The following is a 19,272-nucleotide window of genomic DNA, read 5'->3' on the forward strand; positions in this document are numbered from 1 at the left end:
TTCCTGGGCATGACTCTGAGACTATTGCAGGCTTGCTGCAGTGCCTTCTTCTGTCAAGGCATGGACTTGCTGCCTCAGACTACGTCTCAAATACTTCTTGTCCGTATTGGGAGTAAAACTTCATAATGGCATTAGGGTATTAGCAGATGATCTACCAAAAGAAAGAACGCTTGCTGCTCCTGCCGCAGCCCCATGCCTGCTCCCACGGCCCCTGTGCCACATGGCTGGCTGGTGTCAGGGCACAAAATCAGGGCTCTGCCTGTTCCCCTGAAGCTGCGGTTGGGATCCGGCAAACGTGTGGATGATGTTGCCTTAAATGATGCAATAAACCAGTAGCAATAAACCAGCTGTAGCAAGGCGCCCGAGCCCGAGCTAGCCGGGCACCGCGGGTGCTGAGGGCAGATGGGATTGTGCTTCTCTCCTCTGCACCGGTCTCTTAGATGCTGAAATTACCCTGGGAAATTGGAAGTCACGGTTCCTCCTCTGTTTGCCCCAAGGAATTTTGTTTGTGTGTTCAGAACCACAAAAGGGCTGTAGCATTGAATTTCCTTTGATGCAAGAGATATTTATTAGTATTACTCATGTGTAAATAGGCTTCCCTGCTCTCGCCTCTAAGGCAGAGGAGATATTGCTGCCTGCGAGACAGAGAGAGGATTTAAATGATTTCCACATGAGAAATTCACTTGGATGGTTGTTGATCTGAAAACAAAGCTGGTTTCTAAATTCTGACTTTGTTTTCCACAAGTTTGCTACTCCTCTGCTCTTATTTCTTCCATTTTCTTTATAAATACAGATTGATGTCCGTAAACTTTCTGCCTATTAAAATTGTGCCTTTGTCAGCATCTCTTCCTGCAGGAACTTTGTGTGATAATTTCTAGAAGCTATACTTTGCCTTCTAGAAGTCTAATCTTAGACAATAAACAAACCCAGACAAATGCTTTTTCAGTCTGGAAAGCCATAAATAAGTAACCTGTACTTGTTAAATTAGGCACTGTAAAAACGCTGAGCTTTAAATCATTGTCCTAGTAATTATTGTCATCATTGTCGTTATTAGATGACATAAGATTTTATTGCTGATAATTTGGAGGCTTTGATACATTTATTTGAACTGACTGCTCCTTTGGCTAAGAATAATTGCTTAAATTCCTCTCATGGGCTTTTGCTTCTATAAAAACGCTGTTGACCTTGAAGCTTTTACTTGATTTTGAATTCTTATTCAAATGCAAATACTAATAACCGAGAGAAAAAGATGTTACTTCCTAAGCAGACATTCCTTTTGAGTTCTGGAGACCTTGTACAGAAAAGTCTGGTTTTGTTTGCACTGTGAGAGACCCCCAGCCTCTCTTTCAATGTTTTCTTTTGTTTGTTTTGGTTTTTTTTAAGAGTAGGAAGGTAAGGCTTTCTTTTTCATAGACAGAAGTTGATGGTGCTTAAGTGCTTTGACTGCTGAAGATCTGCACTGTGTTGTTTGATGGACCTCTTGGCATTCGTGTTGTTTTGTTTGGATTATCATGACCAGGAAAGGGTATTATCCAGGGCAGTACTGTGCACCTCCTGCACCACTTTTTCTTTCTGCAGTTTTCCACATCTTTTAATACTGGAGGTGTCTGTGTAGTCTTCATAGTAAGCTTTTTCTCTTACCTGTGTTTGGTGAAGAATAAGCATGGGCTTTTGGTGCTTCTTCAAGAGTAATATTCTCAAAATTGTCAAAAGCAAATGTGAGCCTCCATTTTACCTAACTAGCTTTCTCCAAAATGAGGTTTCAGGGCCTTTGAGACAATTTGGTGATAAGCTAGAGCATCAAAGCAGAGGTGAGGATTTCCCTGCTCTCCCATGGGCTTGCTGGGTAATTTTTGGCAGGTTACATCTACTTCTCTGAGTACTTGTTTCCCCATCTGCACAGAGGTGATAGTGCCAGCTTTCCCGGTGAACCAATTCCAGCTTTGCTGACAAAGCAGCGGGCACTTTATTTGTAGTAATTGCGTGTTTAAGTGCCTTGCTAGTTGGAGTCTCACTGAGATACTGAACATCTCAAAGTCCAGCTGCAGCTTCAGCCTCAGTCGCTCCTGGTGCTCCCCAGAACCTGCTCAGCACTTGGCACCGCTGATTTTCAGAGGCAGGAGCCATAATTTTGCAGAGAAGGTTTGCATGTGGATCTGACTGTTATGGGAGGAGAAAGCTTTAGTTTACTTTGTTTTCTGTTTTACTTAATTAAAATTTTGCAGATTGTGAACTTCCAAATTGGTGATTTCTGTAAGGACACCTCCAAGGAGCTTGGTACAAAGACTGTGCATCTGCCCCCAGAGCAGCTCTGGCGTCTTCTGCAGAGATGTACCACTCTTCTACATGGAAAATGATCGTGCCATGAACGCAGGTGAGAGGCATCGGCGAATAAACCCATAAGGAGAAATGGGTGGATTACAAGAGAAAAGCTTTTATTTACATTACGAATGATAAGAAGTGACAGAAGTCTTAAAAAATATGGAGATAAGAATTTGAGAGTTTGTATGCTTATTGAATCGCTGTCGGGTGCAGCAGCCTAGCACACAGGGTAAACGTGATTTTTAGTAGAGGATCTCATGAAGATGTTCAAATAATTAAAACTCAGATATATTTCTTTGGTAGTGTATTCATCTTGTCCAGTGAGAAGAGTGTTTGAAGGCTCTGCAGCAAACAAGAGAGGTCTGGACAGACGTCTAATCAAAGATTTCTAAAAATAAGCTCGGAATTTGCAAACTGATGTAAATTGTAACGTTCCAGGTTGTGAGCACTTCTCTAAGAGGGAAGGGTGTGAATGGAGTGTGTCCGTGTGTTTGTGCATCCGTGCTGGTCAGTTCCTAGATGTGATTATTTCAAGGTGTTTTGTTATTTCTACAAGAACACTCTTGTTTCCCCCTCCTGTAGCTGCTGTTGGAAAGAGGCCATGGCCCGGAGTCTGCTGCAACTGGGCCATTTCGCTATTCACTTCCTAATGTTGTGTTGCATGAAATAGTGTGCATTTAGGTGATGTACCTATTCAGCTGTGGTAATAACAAAGAATGATTTCAGAAATAAATTAAGAAGAAAAAAGAGTTGGATAACAACATAAAATAGTGCCAGGCAGTGTAAAAGACTCTGGAGAGCTCTGAAATGTCATGGTTTCATGCAGTGTGCAAATAAGGATGAAATTGAAAATCAGATGTTTTAGGAAAGGTAACTCTTAATTTGCATGAAATACTAATCAAATAATTATCAGGCCACCTTAAACAGCAATATTGAAGGTCACTTAACTATACGGAATGACACAATACAATAAGGTATACCTGGCAAAAATTTTTAAGTATAATTACTGATGGGATTTGTTAATTTTTATTTTGAATAACCATGTGTATGTTTCTATATAATAACTGACTTTAGTCTGCAAACATCTAAAAATGTTTGACTCTTAGATGGTTCTGCAGTATTGAACTCCAAGTCTTAGCCTGAAACTGTTAGAAACTGAGGCAATGCATAAATAAAGATTTTCAGTTGTTTTTAGTCAAGCAAGTAAAGATTAATGAGTCCAATGACAAAAAAAACTTCTCCTTGTGATGGCTTGTAGGCTCTCATGGATAAAAGACCAGATGAGTCAAACTCCTCTCATGCATAATTTTAAAATATTCCTTTGTTTATGAAAAAGAGGACACCTTTGTTCCAGCGAGCTACTAAAGTGTATTTTGTGAATTGCAGACTGTCGGAGATTGCTTCCAAAGGGCCATTATTACAATATGTCAGCGATGATCACTGGCTGCTTTGACATTCTCTGCCTAGCTCTTGCTTTCCTTTCCATGAAAAGGTTGTAATCTTGGCAGCAAAAAAAAAAAAAAAAGTGTCTGATCAAGTGTGGCACAAATGAGTTGAACTTAATGGTCAAAAAGTGGAAGGCCACCTGTTTTAGGTGATTTTTAACAGCAGCACTAGCACGTCAAACTCCTCAGCTCTAGAATCAAAGTTGAAATAAGCAATAAAACAATTTTTCTGTTTATGTTAAATGATTTAAACTGTGTATCCTGTATCAGGCTCAGACAGAAATTTGAGTATTATACCAGCAATAGGGTCTCTAAGCAGTACACTTTTTTCATTATTCTTCTTCATATCCATGCCTCATATGATCCCTTTTGTTGGAGTTAATGGCAAATACTCTTAGGTAATAACAGGGGTGCAGGTTAATTTTTCAGTAACTACTGCTAAAGAATGCAATGTTTCCACTCCTCGTACCAAAAGGCTTCGTTTTCCATCATGTCATTAAATATCCTCACTTAGAAGCATTGCCTCTGATTCAGGATCATCAAAAAGCACATAGTTTCTGCCTTTATTTAATTGACTTGTGATTTAATGTTAATGAAATCCATGTATCTCTGCTCTTACATTTTAAAATGGAACTTGGCTGGGTTATATCCGAGCCAGCGGAACTCGGCTGCGGTGCACTGTGATCGTGTGTCTCTGCTGGCGGTGATGTCCCGTGCAAATCCCAGGGTGCCGAAGTCTACCGAAAGCAGCACGTTGTGGTCTGGACACCGCAGAATAAGATCCATCCCCATGCGGACGTTCGTCTGAGAAACCCTGCGCCGCTTCGGCTGTTAATGTTTCAAAACCCGTGCTGAGTTTAGATAGTCAACTAAAGGAAGAGTCGCCGTGTTAGGCTGCTAGAAGTGTGGTTTCTCCTACATTGAACCACCCTTTGCTGCCCATATGTGCCTGGATATGGGTCTGCTGGGGCTCCAGTGGGATGGGGGGACTGGAGGATGCTGAGGGAAGCACCCGCGTCCTGCACCCATAGGGACGCCTCCTGCTTATGCAGTCGTTCCTCTGGTTTTTGTGTACATGTGTGTGCAGGCTATAAACCTTTCAGATGGTACCTTGCTCTGCGTGCCCATCCAGGGGCTGCGTGGGGCCCTCCTGACGGTGGGACAGCCGAAGGGCGAGCCACGAGAAGTCTTCGGTCGCAGAGCGGCGATGGAGAATTTGGCAAGGACCTTTGGCACAAAGAGTCTGGAAATCTGGAAGCGTGAGAATTATTCCCAGCTCAGAAAAATGAATTGGTAAACAGACAATGTAATACAACTTAATAGCGAGGTGTTTATTTGCCCCATCTCCTGTGGGTGAATTGTCCCGCCCAGCCCCACTGTGGGGCTTGTCCTGCTGAACCCACTGCTGTCTTGGGGGGCAGGAAGGGCTGTCCTCTGCCCTTCTCCCCCCTTTCCTCCCTCCTTGTATCTGCACAGAATTCAGAGTAACCACAGGCTGCAGGAATGCAACAGCAATTCTTTTCCTCAAGGGACAGGCATTTGTAGCAATGTTTAATTAATAATAATAATAAATCCTCTCAACCTGTCAGTCTCCCACAGCTTAGGTGAGTGTTATCACAGAGACAAAACCAGGGGCACTGGGGTTAATTAGCTTGCTCTGGGCTGGTGTTTGAGCCAGACGGGATCTTCAGTCAAGAAAACCCCACAGTCAAATGTAAGGAAATGAGAAGTGTTGCAGTCTCTGCGGAGGCTATGTAGGCAGCCACAGCAAGGTCATGGAAGGCACAGAACGAGCAACATGAGAAATGCATGTACAAAGCACAAACAAATGAAGGGGAAAAGAGGAAGAAAAGGTCGAGGGAGGAAGACAGGGGTGTACTGCAGGATTTAACTGAAAACTTAACACTTCTTTGCTCCTCGTCCCCCTCCCCTCCATAAGTGAGGCCAGATCTTCAGGATACTTGCGGCTGCTGGGCACACACCGCCTCCTCCTGCCTCTGGCCTGATTGCAGATAAGCAGCCTGTGTCTGTGATAGGTCTCTTCATCCCAAAATATGTGCAGCAAAGTGTGTATTTAATGTATTCAGCCTGTAGGCTGTAGATCAACAGCATTTTCTGCTTTGTGCAGCTTCTCGAATGAGTCATGTTTTCCTCTTCATTTGGATGTGTGTATCCTCTAAGCCAGTTGATAAATCATTCTTCCCTAACTCAATTAAATGTGGTTGTGTTTTCCTGTAGTGCTACAGTTTAATTCACAGCGTTGCCCTGAATGTACCGTAACGATGCTTCTTGTAAGTTATTTGTACATGTTGCAGTTTTGTCTAAAAGAGCTACTGCTGTAAAGTGAAATATGAATTTCTACAGAGGAACAAAGGCTTCTCGAGCTGCACCTTTAATAAAACCTCTGAGATCAGTGCATGGAGGATCCTGAATGTCAGCAGAGGATCTCTGAGCTATGCCTGTTCACCCCGACATACCTGGGCGCTTTGGAGGCTAAGCAACGAGTTGCTCATGACTCGGGTGGGAACTTTTGCTGACACAAATTGTCACGATTCATTACAGCCGTGGGGAGTGGTGGCAACTGGCACCATCTGTAGCTCAGCCCTGTTCAATACACAGCCCCAACCCTCCCATCGCTGTGTCTTGAAAGGATTGCGTTACATCAGATGATGATCTCCATTTTCTCATCTGATATTGCAGCCTCTCTTCTACAGCAAGCTATTATCAAAGTGTAAAATTTGTTCAAATTAACATCAGAAGCCCTCTTCCATTTTTGGGGGCTTTGAAAGCTTGGGTGATATATCAATGACCAAATGTAATTGCTTTCTCTAAAATATGGCTTTCTAAAAGGAAATCTGACTCGGATGTATGTAGTGAATGATTTAATTTATGTAGAAGCAATGGGTCTGAAAAAGGAGGAGGAGGAAAAGTTGTGATATGGAGGCTGAATTCATCTTAAGTTATAAATAATAGATGATTCACTTGGGAATATTTTTTGCTAGATTTAAATTAAATCTCATCAAATACATGATGATTGGATATATTTATAAACCTGCAAAGCCTACTCAAGGGGATTTTGGTAATATTGTCAATACTACAGGTTAACCATGAAACTAGTCAGAATTAATTATTGCAAGCAGTTGTACCTGGCTGCAATGGTAATTCATCATAGTAATCCCTGGAAGCTGAGGTTTTAACAGTCTGTCTTCTCATTCTGGATTTGGCTTTTAAATTGTCTCCCAGAAATCGGGAAGCATTTCTTGGCTCAGTAAAGTAGGGGCTGCTTCTCACCAGCCTGGTTCAAAGTACTTTTAGGAGGTTTACTCAAAATAGTGTTGTGCTTTACAAGGCACTCCATAACAGTCAAGTTGTTAATGACTCATAAAACTGGCTTCCTAGAGACTGCTATGTCCCAGCTGGGTCTTCTGAGGTCTGAGTGTTTTGGTACTTTTCATGTAATCAGGACATTCATATACGTAACGGTGATCCTGTCTGATCTCATTCATGCTTTACACAGGCTGTGCAAGCGAGGGTTCCATCCTTCAGCTGACCAGATATTTCTTATGGCACCTACAGCAGCTCTGAGGATGCTAGTGAAGGGAAATTTGATGGAGTTGGCCAACCAATTCAAATCATGGTCATATTTGCTCTCCTGGTCAGAGAAAACCATTGATCTGAAAACTTTTCAGTCTTCTGCTCCTGCTACGCATGAACTGCTGTGGTGTTTGCAAGGATCTTGCAAGATGAGAGAGAACAAAAGACTGATCTTGGCTTGCAAGTACTCATCCTTTTCTCCTAATGTTTTGTGTCAGGTTGTCTAGAATTTCCTGTCCACTAAGTGGGATGAGCTGTCTCACCCTCTGCCCCTCTGTTGTTTTTTACAGGAGAATAGAGTTATGGTTATTTCAACATGGTCTACAAACCTCTGGTTCTGTTGAGTTAATCTGGCCTCTCTAGGTCGTGTTTGCCTCATCTGCATGCAGTAAGGCACTTCTCCATTGCTTTAAGGGCTGTAGCATTCTCTAGTGATGAAAATAGTTAGATATTTTTTTTTCCTACAAATTATCAGGTCATTTAAAAAAAATGAGCTCATTTTAATCTAATTCTGCATGTGCAACTGTCCAGAGAGTTATTTTCAGCTCCAGTAGTTGCAGTTTGCAATTATTATGCTTCTTTTAAGAAAAGAAAAGTAACAGCTCTATATTTTATGTGAATTACTGGTGATCTTCCAGAACAACTTGTGTTTAGGATAAATAATAGAAAAAATAAGAGGCCAAATGAATAGTAATGCGGACTTGAAAAAGCACAGAGAAAGTAGGACCATATGTAAAGATTACTAAAATATTAACGTTTGACCACTTAGGCATGAATATTTCAATTAAAAAACATGTAATTCTTATTGAAGTGAAATCAACAGTTCCTAACTAACCGTGGCTTTTGGTCGTAAAAAGGCAACATTTTTATTTCATTTACTTAATTGCTGTGATTCATGTGTGCATTCAGGTATGTCTGCAACCCATCTCCTGCATCTCTCATATAGGTCATGGATTTGAAGTGGGGTGTCAAGAAATGCCTCAAGTACCTTAATTCATTCGCAGCAGGAGTGTGGACATAGGGGTGCGGTATTTTCTTTGTATTTGCACCCATGTTTTGAGTACTTTTGGGGTGCAAGATGCCAGTTTATGTATCTTGTCCAAGAGCTGCTAGTACAGGCATGGCTGAAGGTCATGTCCAATTTCAGTACGCTTTTAAATTTGATGCTTATTTTCTGCATTTCCATGGAACTTGCGACGAATTTGAACCCTTCAGATTCAGCAGCATTTTGTCAGTTTATTTACTGGAAAAAAAAGCTGGTGACTAGAATATGTGCTTAAGGCTGTCTTAGATTTCGCGCTTCTTTTTATTTAAAAGCATAAATCAACATTCCTGTTCCTTGTATAAAAAGGAGCACCAATAATTTTTTGTATCAGAGTTTTAATCAGCTACATTATTGACCTCGAAAATGTTGCCTGGGCCGTGGAGCCAGGCGTGCTGCAGGCAGCCCAGCTGGGGACGTGCGTGGCAGCACGCGTGTGTGGAGGGTGCTGGGTGGGTGGGCGGTGGGTGCGCAGATAATCTCGTGTGAGGATGGATGGATTTCACACCGATTGCTCAGTGATGCTCTATGCTCAGAGTTTAATCATGAATCTGCTTCCCATAGCGTGCTGGCATGAAGCTTTCACCATTTCTAGCTGTCCTCTGCTCCCCATCCTGGGGGCTGCTGACGCCGGAGCAGGGGTATGTATGTGCTTTTCAACTGTTATTTGTTATCCGAAAAAGAAGCAAGTGTCGGCTTTTATTAATACCTCCATCTGCAGCTGTTCCCACTTACATGTAAGTATTACCCAGAACCGCAGACCCTAATTTTGCAGATACCTTATGCAAAGGGGCAGGCAACTTCTCCTGCAAGCTGTACAACAGAGGCATCACCCAGAGAGCAGCAGTGAATCTCCAGCCGGGGGTCCCCAGCTGGGGTGAGTCGTCACCTCCAGACGATGAATAACGCTCCTCCAAATGCGCCATGCTGCATTAATGTTGTAGAGAAACCTCTGGAGCATTTGGGCTAAGCTGTTGTAACATTCTCTTGCAAAAACAGCTGCTGTGTTGCTTTGCTTTCCTCTCCCCGCCATTGGGAACAGGGAGAGAGAGGAGAGCGAATGCAAGGAATTACGGTCCTTGGAAAGAAGGAGAATGAGACTGAAAAGGCTTGGGAGATTTGAGACCGCCACCGGAGGAACTGAATGCTGAAACTGGGGGTAGTAAATACTTCTGGTCTCTTTAATGAGATTTGAGATTTACTGAAGAGGATTTTTTAAAATGTTTTCTGTGTTAGTAAGCCAAAGATTTTTGATACAGAAGAGGTACTTTCAGAAATTTAATACAGATTGTCAACAATCTGTCTAGTGTTTAACAAAGGGAGCAGGTTAATCCAGCGACTGCGAGACAGGAATACATGATAAAAAGCATCACTACCTGAGGGAGCAATGCAATGCAGCAGTGGGGAGCAGAAGAAGCAGTGAAAGGCTTTTCTATAGCTTTGCACAGGGATTTCTGGGTTTGCTGAACCCAGTGTGAAGTTTGTGCCTGTAACCCTGTGCATCCCTCCATTGCCTGGTTTGAATTTGTGTCGCTGAACGTGATTCTTGTTCACGTATTCTGGTGTAAATCAGGAGGGACGTTGGACAAATCGGAGTTCTCTGGAAGGTGCGAGCGGAGTCCAGGATGGTGCTGGGTTTGGATCACCAGGTTGCTGCCTGCAGACATCCAAACCCTGTGGGTATGTGTGTGTAAATATAAAAGAAACCCTTTTCCTTCTCCCTGCGGCTTGGGGCTGCAGGGCCGGGTGGCACAGGGGACAGGCTGCTGCACGGCCACCGAGCAGGGATGGGGTGGCCGCACCCTGGGTACGGTTTTGGGTACCGTTCAGCTGTGATGCCCAGTTCACCTCCCGGGAGCTTGACAGCACATGGGTCTGTGCTCTGAAACATGCCTTATTCTCATTTCAGCATCCACAGCCTGAAAATTCAATATCCACCCAGCTTAAAAACAATTAAGTTTATTTTTCCTGCACCTAATCCCTGTTTTGAGAGGTGAGCCTTGCAAGGGGCAGGTCAGAGTTTAGAGCAACAGGACCTGATAGTAGGCTGGACCGGCATCCTAAAAATGTGTCACTAAATGAGAGCACACTGTGAGTGTGAACCTGAATGGCACCGCTCAGTTGAGATCTCATAATATACTAGAAGTAAGTGTTAGCACAAATGAGATTCAGAGCTCATGGTTTCTTAATTAGATTTTAGCATTCCATTGTTAATTAACTTACTGAAATGTTTCAGGATGTTTTCCCACACCGCATCCCTCTCCCCCCTCCCTCCTCCCCGAGGAGCAGCCAACAGCAGTGAGATGTAGTGCAAATTAATCTTTACAACTGCAACTGTTGTTTGTGACAGTCATGACAACTGTCATTTCACTATCTGAGTAAAAGAAACAATGACGGAATATCTGTTCTCTACGAAATATAAAGTGACTGTACATCTTTCTTAACAAATGAATAACAAAGTTTAAATAACTACGTCAAAATATCCTTTTGAAAAATTTCTGGTTTTGTTGCCTAATCGTTGTAATTTAGTGTAGTTTCCTTCTGAGAAACTGTGTTGTTTGGGAGGCTGTACAAGATCCCTGAAGTATGACTTGATTTCTGCAGATGTGGGAGTTTTCTTACAAAGGAGGAGATCTAGGAGTTTTTTGTCACCAGCCGAGAGCTCATCTTTAAACCTCTTACCTCAATAAAATCTGCTCCCCACTGGTGTTCATGCTGGTTAGCGTGTATTACAGAAAACACCAGCTCTGTCTTGATTAGAAATACCTCACTTTTTGTTGGTAAACATAATTGAGTTATCTTCAGGGTGGGAGGACTCCGTTTCAAGTACTGCTGGGCAGGCTGGGTGATCGGCGTGGACCTTCCCCAGCTCTGCAGGAGGACGGCTTATGGACAAGCCTGATTTTTTAACAAAGTTTTGGGTCTGCATCAGAGCACCTTTCAGAGATGACTGGTTAAATGAAATGGAATTTAAAATTGCATGAACACCTCTTTATATGATAAAGTACAATGGCTAAAGTGTTTCCAGTAAGTCATTTCCCAGAGTTTCTGAGATGATTTCTGAAAAGACATCATTCATTGCCCTCATTATGCCAATTTCAGCTGAAAACTAAGGCCAAAAATCAAGGCCATGTACTCCACTGTATGAATGTGAAGGGAAATTTTTAAGGGCCCTTTAAACTGTTTAAGTTCCTGCTAAATTGCCTGATGTGGTACCTGGGATTGAAATTAGAGGGCATTAAAAATATATTCCTTGAAACTCGTGTCCTATTTTTTTGATTTGTGAGTGTTCTTTCAGGCATGTGACAAAAAGAAAGAGTTTTCAGGAAAACAGCTCATACACTCATAAAACTGGTAGAGTTTATCCTCCTGACCTCTCCTTCCTTACCAGAAATTCTTGTGGTAAGGGGAAAAACCCCACCTTTACCTTTTGGGGAGCTGAAGGACACCATTCTACTTGTATTAGAGGGTGATGATGAGGATGAGGAGGAGCACAGACAGAAGGACAGAGGATCCTTGAAGGTACCCAGTCAGTTACGTTTGGTTTGGAACTGGGCTGTGGCACAGCTGGAGGACAGACCTTGCTTTGAAGCTGAAGTAGAAAAGGCAAAAGTTGAAGACATTAGAAGATCAGGGTGCCATTCTCTGAGACTTCAATGGTGTAGGATTTAGGAGGTTTTGGTCTAAGGATTGGCCTGGAATCACAAATGCAGGGGAAGGAGAGAGCTTCAGTGAGTCTAGTACTATTATAGGTGAAAGATTTTAGATCTAAGCTTCTGAGTTCTAGTGACCTGCAATTTTTTATGAACTTTTATTTTAAATTAATTTTAAACCCCCCACCATTTCACAGCAGCAGAAAAAATAAGAGAAAGGAAAACCCCAAGTCATGCAGCCAGCTGTGGTCCAGGTTGGCAATGTATAAGGAATAAGCAATTTGTGGAATCCTAAATAGAGAACTCTTGGGGAGGGGCAAGAAAAAATCCAAAAAGCAAGAGTCCTCAGGCAAAGTAGATAATTGAACTGCGATGGATATGTGATTTTTTTCCTTATGTATCCAGGCAACTATTTGCTTTAGATGTAATGACTGTTATAAATCACAGAATGAAGTTTCTAACCGCAACATGCGCCTGGACCAGAGCTGTTGATGCTATCCAGCTAATAAAGTGTATTTCTTGAAGCGACACCAGGTTACCTATCATTGTGTCATTCACCCTGGTGACATGATTACAGCTGATGCAGGGCATCGCTTAGGACACCTTCTTTGAGCAGCTGTAGTCCCGTGTCTATAAACAGCAAAAACTGAAGGAATCATATGTCATCTTACAAACAAATTATGTCACCTAACCTGTGAAATTCTGAATGGCATACCCAGATTTGCCGTGTGATGATCTGAGCTGGTTCCTCTCCCTCCCAGTGCTTTCGTTTGGGCTACCATTCCTCCCGAGTGGGCGAGAGACCCAGGGCTGGTGCCTGGTCCAGATGGACTGAGAGACGGATGCAGGCATGCGAGACCTGAAGATGAAGATTCTGGGAGAAAAAATTTCCACTTCTGAAGTTGTCTATTTTATACTATTATCTAGCCCTAACTTTTAGATCTGGATTACTTTTTGGTTTACTGGATTGCTGTTTGGCTTTGTGGGAGCTATGACCTTTAATAGGTTTACCTGTATTTAGGGATTTCAAAGTTCGGTATTTGGCAATATACTCTGCCTGAATTTAAAAGACAATGGCATGTGCTGTGGCTATTTGAAAAAAATTAATGCTGTTTTTTTCTTTTGTGTGTGAAAAAATGAGCTACCCATTGAAAGAAGAGCTTGTTCCACACTGCTACCTGTGTTTCATGCATATTCACAAAGAAGCAGTTTTGATAGATATACTTCTGTGCTTTTGCTGCTGGAGTTAGAGGAGAATATTAAAAATCCCATTTTTTCCCTACTGCTTCACTTCTGCTGCTGTGTAAACACTGAGTGTTTGCTGTCCTGTCGGGATTAACTGATGTTTGTTCAAGGTGGGAGAGGTGTTTTTAGAAAACAGATGGGTTTGGACTGTATTTCCCCCAGGAACTGGTGAAATGGAAGCTGATTTCAAATTGTTCTCTGTAATTTTTACTATTGGCTCTAATGAAAAATACCCTGATGCTGAGAGTCTGTGCAACAGGTACTCATTTACCTCAGTCCTCTCTACCATGTGCAGCTTCAGTTAAAACCCCTGCATGCTGCACTCTGCTTGTGGTGTACTATAAAATGATAAATACTCTGAAAAATCATATGTTAGGACCTTAGACTCTTCACCCCACTTTGGGGGTATTTTTGACCTTTTATTTTGGGCTTTGGTGGGGATAATAATATTACCTTACCACACAGAGCAGTTGTGCAAATAAATGTAGTAAAGGCATATGAAACACTCACATAACATCATGATCGGTGCCATAGAAAAAGGTCCATAGGGAAATTACTAATGCAGAGCATGGCTAGGGCAACATGTACCATAAGGAAAGCTCTGGTGCAGGTGCTGAGCTGTGGGGATGGAACAAGACTTTCCTTATCTGCTTATTCTGCTGCACTCAACTGCCTTTGATTTTCAATCTCCAGGTGAGCTGATTATCGCAGACGTAAATGGTAACAGGATTGTCCAGGCTGCAGTCAATGAGTAAAAAGCATGTTTTGAATTTTAGTGCCTAAAAGCTTAGTGTTTGACTCACCATAGAGCTCAGAGGAAAAGCTTTGGAGCTCTGTTGCTGATGTGCATCCAGCTGCCCACTGAAGTCTTTAGGCACTTCTTGGAGTTATCAAGAGGTAAGTAGACTTGCGAGATTAGGAACAAAAAGGCCCTTTGTTTACACATTTTTAGCAAAGTATTGAAAATATCCAGGGTTTAAGGAAAAAGAAACTCTTTTGCACCTAACTTCCAATGGCCTAGCAGGGGGAAAGCCCCTATTTGCTCTTTCTTTTAATTATCTAGACACATGGATGGTGATGTCTGGGTTGCCACTGATGTGAAGAACCCACAAATCTCAGCCCACCCTTGTCACTTCCAGTACAAATAATGAAGAAAGTAAAGAAATAAAATTCCAGGCTTCAGAAAAGAATGTGCCAAGTGTCTCCTCCGTTGTACATTAGTTCAGTTCTGCCATCCAAAACGGCACCTCCTCCTGCAGAAAGGATTTGAGAAATATTAAACATATCAGTACTGGGGCAAAAAAAAAAAGAAAAAGAAATCGTTAACATAATCATAGCCAACACGCCAGAGCGAGGAAAAGTGCAGAGAACTGCATAACTGTTTTTCCAGCTCTCAGAAATGTCTTGCTGTTACAGATGAAGGAAAAGCTTCTTGGAGGCTGATGGGGTTTGGATTGTCCCTGGGGATTTGTTTGATGTATGATCTGACTGGGAGTAGTCAGGTAGAGAGAAATGCTTTAGATTTTGAGCGCAGTGGACCATAGCCCAATAATTCAAGAGAAGTTTTACCATCATGGGAGGTGGGAAGTTGCAGGAGCGGGATGTGGTGGGATCTCTGTGGGTCTTGCCTATTTTGCTTTCAAAACATGGAGCGTACCTGTGCTGCCCGCCGGGCCGTCGTTCCCCCTGCTACTGGAGGAGGTCTGTGCTCTGCAGGACGCCCTCCTTGCCTTCCTCTGTGACTTGGCTTGCTGGCACGCAGACCTTCCGACCACGTGTGGTCACCATCCCTGGCCAGCATTTCATGGTCAACCCGCGGTGACTCTGCGTGAGTCCTGCCTGCGGCCGTGCCCACGCTGCAGGGGAGCGGTGAGCTCCTGCCAGCGGCAAGAGGAGACAGAAACTCTGCGGTAATTCATGCGTCGGTGCTTGGCAGCTTCAAGATCAATTATCAGGACTGTAATGCAATATCCCGTTTATTTTCCTTGCTTTTCCTGAAAGCTGTGCACGGGCCATGAAGATTTGCTGCCGTATTATCGGTTGAAAGGTTGATTATCAAAATAAAACAAGCTGAATGGCTGGAGTTTATCACCATACTTGGCCTGGTATTAGTATGGCCACAAAGTCTTGAGGGGTGTCATGGTGTTGCATGAAGGTGGCACCCAGCTCGGGAAAACGTCCCCAGCACACCCCCGTTCCCACCAGGACCAGCAGGAGGGAATGCAAATCCCACAGCGATGCACGGCCATCTCCCTTTCTGCAGGGGAAGAGCATAGCCCATCTCTACAGCCCTCTGTGCTAGGGTAACAAGTTAATTTAGCTCGGCGTTGCCCTTAGACTTTTTCATTTGTAAGAAAACTTCTTGAATTGGGGTTAATATGCGACAATTTTTATGTGTATGCAGAAGTATTATCACCCATAAACAATTAAGAAGCCAAGTGTTTACGTGATTAGCTGATTTGTGGATGCTGTCTGTCAGCAAAGTGCTGTTATTAGCTCTAGCACAGTTCAACACAGTTCTGATTTCAATTGCAGGGAAGTTAATAATAGATTGTCACATCTGTTTAAACTGTGAGGTCTTCAAGGCATGGATATATTTACGCTACATATATATCCTCATAACGCAGGAAACATGTCTTGACTGAGATTTCAGGGACTGTTTAAGAGATATGACTGAAAACCAGATTTAAGGAAAATATTTTCACAGGATTATAGAGCAAGAAATTAAAGGTTTTAGAATTGTTTGGACTTTTTTAATTGAGATTGTGTGCTAGTTTTGGCTGGGATAGAGTTAATTTTCTTCACAGTAGCTGGTATGGGGCTATATTTTGGATTTGTGCTGAAACAGTGTTGGTAATTCAGAGATGTTTTAGCTATTGCTGAGCAGTGCTTACCCAGAGCCAAGGGCTTTTCTCCTCCTCAGCCCACCCCACCAGCGAGGAGGCTGGGGGGGCACAAGGAGTTGGGAGGGGACACAGCCGGGACAGCTGCTCCCAACTGATCCCAGGGATATTCCAGACCATAGGATGTCATGCTCAGCAGATAAAGCTGGGGAAGAAGAAGGAAGGGGGGGGATGTTTGGAACGATGGTGTTTGTCTTCCCCAAGTTACCATGGCACATGATGGAGCCCTGCTGTCCTGGAGATGGCTGAACACCTGCCTGCCCATGGGAAGTGGGGAATGAATTCCTTGTTTTGCTTTGCTTGCGTGCTTTTGCTTCACCTATTAAACTGTCTTTATCTCAACCCATGGGTTTTCTACTTTCACCCTTCCATCCCACCCAGAGGGGGAGTGAGCAAGCGGCTGCGTGGGGCTGAGTTGCCGGCTGGGGTTAAACCATGACAGATTGCTATGAAAATGGCACAAAAGAGCACAAAATGCTCCCTTCATTATGAAGAAAAGCATAATGTATTTTAAAGTACAATAAGTAGAACGTATTCAGTTATTCTGAGTTTCTGGTACAATGCATGTTATGCTGGAGTGCCAGTCACCTGGCATTTTAGTATTGTACGTGATTGTATTAAAGCTATTGAGAAGTTTAGAGCATTTATATTTCTGTGATCAAATAAGAATATATTTTTAGAAGCTTTCTCCTGAGTACTGTGTTTACGCATTAAATACTTCATTTCTGTTTTAGTTCCCAGTCTTTTTAATTGCATTCCCTTGGCAGTAGGTAGGATGAATTCAACAGTGACAGCATGTAATGCAGCTGATGTCATTCTGCAAGAGAAGTGTGGACCGTGTGTCCTGGGGAAGCCAAGCTCTTAATTGCTGGAGCTTCTTGCCAATTGACATGAACCGAGCAAGTCCATCATGGGCGGGATGGCCTCCAGGCCTTTTTCAGACCTATTTTTCTATCTTCTTTTCGCAGCACAGGACTGAACATTATTTTCTCTTTCGTGATGCTATTCTTGATCCTCAGGGATGTTTTTTTGGCTTTGACATCAAAATAACGAACAGCTAGGACACTGTCAGTGTACAGGCAGCAAGGGTCCTCAACGGCTGGATGATATGGTGCAAATGACAGGCTCACCGCACGATTTCTGCCTCAGAGCAGTAACTGAATGTGTTAGCCCTGAGCAGATGTGCTCTGAAAGCCCTCTTCTCCTGCACTTTACCATGTCCCAGAAAACCTCCTGAGGCATGAGTTGTATTGTGAAGATCTCTTGCTCTGAAACATGTATATTAGCCCATGGTTAGGTCTAATTCCAACATACTTCCCTCAGTCATACCTGCATAAACAAGACTCAATCTTTTCCTGCATAATTCAAATATCTCCATTTTATGTTTTGCACTTGGAAAATGCAAGCCCTTCTCCCAGGCTCAGTCGCCTCTCCGTGCTCACTTCATGTCAGCTACTGCCGTTCCAGGGTCAGGAGCACTAATCTGGCCACTGGAAGGGTGTCAGCAAAACAGCCCTAACCCAGGCGGAGAAAACAAGGGGGCAAGGCTCCTAAGGGACAGAAACAGCTGGTGAGTGAAAAGCTGTCCTAAAATAAATCCTAAAACCATCTCAGATTTGGACTGGAATTGATTAGCAGTAGATAAGACAAATTTGTGGTGACACGGCTGACAAGATGTGTTTTGAAGATTGCCTTGTTTGACGTGTTTTCACCCTGTCTTCTTGCTGTCTGGTTGCTGTAGGTGTTGCACAACGCCTGTGTTAAGCGGCAGGTTGCTGCCCTTGCCATCCTCCATGCTCTCTTACAGCACAGTCCTTAAAGTGTGGACCTCTGCCGAAAGGTGATGTCTGTTATTAAATCATTGTCCCGCTGTTTGGCTCAAGGACAGCATATTAGGCAGATATAATTGCGTTCCTCTGATTCAGACATGAAATGGCAATGCTGCTATCACACTGCTGAAAGAATCTTTTTTATTTAAATGAAAGAAATAAAACTTTTTTTCCCAAGAATTTTTTGCTTGGAGAAAACGGTAATTAAAAAATCTGTTCTGATATTCAGCTAGGTTTATCTTACTTCTCTCCCATTTCAGTAAAGCAGGGGACTACAAAGCTCACAGAGACACGCTTATTTGATCACAAATACAAAGATGGTGCATGACAGTAATTAAATTTTTACTCTCAACTAATTTAATTTGTTAGCAAAGTAGGGAGAAAGGCTTTATTGCAAATGGGAAGAGGCAGCTTCTTACACCTGACTTTACTCGTACTTGACTAACTGCTTCATTAGAACATAGCCAAGTGTGGTGACAGACCATTAATTTTTGTGGATGTAATCTGGGAAGCCAAGTATTAGTAGAAGGCCGGTCTGCCAAAACGAGCATAAATGTATTAATGCTTATTAAAACTAAGCTGTAAGTGTGTTTTCATGCTGCCTTTGTCATATTATGGATTAATTGCTTAAATGTATTAAGACAGCAAATATAAAGAGAAGAGATTTCTTTGTGTTATATCAAAGAGTAGAAAAGGAAGGGGCTTTCTACTTAAAGACCGATCCCTCTGGAACAGGTAATGTCTCTTAGAAAGTGGGACCACTGATGAAGCTGGATGTTATGTCCAGGCAAAAGCAACTATACATTGCCTCCATTACCAAGGTATGTTTATGCCCTTGCAACGCAGGTTAATTTCAGTAAAATGCTTTCTATATATTAAAAAATAGATAGCGCTGGGTAGTGAAGCAGCCATGGCTTTTTATTGTATGAAATCTGGCAACCCCGCTAAAGGTAAAATTCCTTTTCACAATTCTGGTTGCACACGCCGCAAGTGCTGCCGTAGCTCAGCAGCTGATCTGCACCCACGAGCCGTGCGATGGCTGAGCCTCATCCCTCCGGGACGTTGCGGGCGCCAGCGGCTCTCTGGGTTATTTCTTTTTATGACTGATGCTGACTTAAACTTCTGCTGGATATGTGATAACTTACTGATATATCAGAGACAGAAACTTATTTAAGAATGTACATAACATTTATTTTCCTCAGCTATCAGATCGTTAGTGCCCTTGTTTTTTTCTTTTAT

This window comes from Harpia harpyja, chromosome Z (assembly GCF_026419915.1).
Source record: "Harpia harpyja isolate bHarHar1 chromosome Z, bHarHar1 primary haplotype, whole genome shotgun sequence".
NCBI lineage: Eukaryota > Metazoa > Chordata > Aves > Accipitriformes > Accipitridae > Harpia > Harpia harpyja.